Source organism: Onychomys torridus, chromosome 1 (assembly GCF_903995425.1).
Source record: "Onychomys torridus chromosome 1, mOncTor1.1, whole genome shotgun sequence".
Classification (NCBI taxonomy): Eukaryota; Metazoa; Chordata; class Mammalia; order Rodentia; family Cricetidae; genus Onychomys; species Onychomys torridus.
This window is the reverse complement of record NC_050443.1, coordinates 103341881-103345378: the sequence shown is the minus strand read 5'-3', so window position 1 is coordinate 103345378 and position 3498 is coordinate 103341881.

Below are 3498 nucleotides of genomic sequence, written 5' to 3'. Positions count from 1 at the left end.
CGGGGACACAGACCGGTGCTGGGCCAATGCGGGCCACCAGGGGGCAGCAGGGACCAGGGCACAGCCCTTCCCTTCGCCCTTCCACCTTGGGCCTCCTGGATACAGTAGCCGCTGGGTGTTACTTGCTCCTGCCCCCATTTCTCCCGCCTTTCACCCCAGAGTGGTAACACACCGTGCCTTCGGTCCCACAAACACTGACGTCCTTGAGCCCGCGTGTGACGTCACGGCAAGTCCGAGACGTCACGGGCATTTCGAACTCACAGTGCGAGGCAAGCCCGTGGTAAGGGCAGAAACTTGCCATGACTTGGGGCGTGTTTTTTTTTTTTTTTTTTTTTCGGTTTTTATTTAATGATCTTCGTGGGAAAAGCATGTCAGAAAGGTAGAACAGGACACGCGTGCTCCGCGGCCGCCCACGAGGCCGGAACCACAATGAGCACCGAGCAGCGTTTTCTTCCATGGAGTTAAAGCAGCCGCGTTCATCGCGGCTCCCAGAGCATGCAGCGGGGGCTGCTGGGAAAATCCCAGCCTGCAGTACGGGGCTGATCGCGCCCCCCCCCGCCTGCAGCCTCCCCCCAACCCCCCAACCCCCCCAACCCCCCCCCCCCGTATGATACCGACCCTCGGGTCTTTTCTTCTTCCACCTTTCCAGCTAGTTCCCTCTAGGTGGAGGCCGTTGACAAAAACTTACGGAAACAAAACTCAGAGGCTAATAAACAACTGTGTTCATTTTTAAGTGACAATTTCAGCTCCTCTGTCTAACCAGTCACATTTCAAGGCATCCGACCAAGCAACGGGAAGCATTTCCTGTGTGGTTTGAATGTGGTGTGTCTCCTCTGGGACGCTTGGCTGGAGTTGAATCCCCTTGGAGAGGGATTGAAAGGAGGAAATTACTCACTGTGGTATTTAGAGGAGCCTTTGGTAGGAGATCAGGGTTAGGTAAACTCATTAGAGAAGGCTCTGACTGAATCTCAGTGGCTGTACACAGAAACCAGATACATGCTCTCACCAAACACACACACACACACACACACACACACACACACACACACACACACTCTGTGTTCTCCCATGGGATGCACACACACACACACACACACACACACACACACACACACACACACACACACACACACTCTGTGTTCTCCCATGGGATGCCCTGAATCACCTGAGGCCTCCATCGTCAAAAAGGCCATGTCTTGACTTCAGAACTGTGAACTGAAATGAACCTCTTTTCTTTATAACTCACTTGGTGTGTGGTATTGGAGGACAGCGCAGAAAACAGACCCAGTTTCCATCTTAGCGGACGGCTCTGTGGAGTGGAGCCGCTGTCCACAGTCACTTGTTTGCAAGGGCCCTTCTTCAGATGGAACGTTGAGCCAGTGTCCTATTATAATGGATATAAAACGTGGTTTAAAACTTGGTCCCCAGCTGGTGGCGCTGTTTTGGGAGGTGGTGGAGCTGTGTGGCTACTGGACCTTTCTAGCAGAAAGTGGGCCACCAGTGGGCCTTGAAGGTGATAACCACCTCCAGTTCCTGTCACTAAGGTGTGTACAAGCCCCACTGCAAGCTTGCTACATTGCAAAGTTGCTGTGGCCATCGTGGTGGCCCGAACACCCTGAACCGTGAGCCCAAATAGGCCTCCCCTTTTGTAGGCTGCCTCTCTGGGGCTTGCCACTGAGAAATGTAACTAGCACAAACAATTCTCTGTGTGTCCTGACTCTCGTCCCGGAAATGTGAAGTAAAGTTCTGATGATTTGTGATTATGATCTGAGGAAATTTAACAATTGCCCATCAGGGAGAAGTTGCCTTATCAATGGTTGGAGAATAGTACATAGAACCAGGGCTAGTGACAGTGTGAACTCACAAAGGGTAGGCCTCAGCTACTTGAGTATGGGAGCCAGAGGGCACAGGCTGGCCCACTCCATGGTAAATGACCGCAAGCAGGAGGGCCTTGGTGAGGCCAGGAAAGGGCAGGGCACAGCTCCCAAGTGCCTGCCTAACGTACTCACCATCCACTACAGCACCCAAGAGATGGGAGGAGGGTGCTAATGGAGCTTGCACTGCCACATAGGTCTTAGCAACTTCCTGGACTTGCAAATGAGGAGAGATGCTGCAGGCAGTATTAAGAGGAGGTGGGCAGAGGACCAGTGGGCTACCCTGGGCTAATCCAGAGACCAGACCTTGAAGGTCAAGTGCCAGCCCATGAGGCTGCTTTGAGACAGAGACTCACTACATAGCCTGAGCTAGCCTCAAACTCTCCAGCTCCCGGCTACTGGAATTAAAGACATGCACCGTCATGTCCAGCTGAAGGAAATTTTTAAGAGGTAATCACAGAGGAAGTTCCAAGGGTGGCCGCTAACAATTCCCTGGGACAGTCAGCTTATTCCTGTGGGAGTCATTTCCCTCCAGGATGCAAATATGAGCAATGAGGATTTTAACCTCAGACTCCTGCTTCTGCCAGGAGGGAAGGAACCCCACAAGGAGGTATACCTTGGGAGGCTCCATTTCCCTCCTGCCTAGGGGTGTGGTAAGATTATTCTAGGGAGCTGAGCAGTAGCGCATACCTAGTAACCCCAGTACTCAGGAGGGATGTGAGTTGGAGGCTAGTCTGAGACCTTGTCTTTAAAAACATTGTGCCGAGATGTGAAAGACTGAGCTTGGCTTCTCCTGGACCACCCCATTGGCAGGCAGAACTAGCTACACTCCGTGTCCAATTGCACACTGGCCCCCATCATGCCAGGACCCTAATCTCTGGTGCTGTGACCTCACCAGACCCTTGTGCCTCAAACTTTGGACATAGGCCACCTGCTGCCCAACATGTTCCGAGTTCTTCCTGGCTTTTTGCAGATACCATGGGCTCATCTCAGACGTGGCCTTCTCTAAGCCTCCCTCAGTGACCTGTCTTTCCTTCTGAGCATCATCCTCAGAATACAGACTATAAAGGGTCTCTGCTGGCCTGCTGGGTTCCCACCCTACTACGCCTCTGCCCAACTTGGGGGGGTGGGTTACCGATGCCAGTGCTGTGCTACTTTCAGTGACACGCAGCAGCCAGTGTCACGTCCTCTGTGCTAAGAAGCATCCAACATATTCTACACTCTGCCTAAAGGCAAGAAACAGAGGGGACCCCTTCCCTTGGAAACAGCCCCCACTAAAGACAGTGGGAGCTGGAGAAAGGTGCCTGGCTCCCCCTACCCCCGGCAGGCACATCTGGGCACAAGCTGTGGCAGCTAGGGCTGAAGGGTAATGGTGAGGGACGGAGCCACTGCAGCCCCGCCCCATTCCCAAGTCACCCCCTTAAACCAACTGCTGGAACCCTGTCTCATGCTCCCTCAGACTGCACACTTCAGCTGCTTTGCATAGGTTGCCAGGAGGCCTTGGCGAGTGCTGTCAAACTGCTGTGGGCCTGGAGAGCATGTGGTGTGTGTGTGTGTGTGTGTGTGTGTGTGTGTGTGTGTGTGTGTGCGCGCGCGCGCGCGCCTGTGTATAATAAAAGAGAAC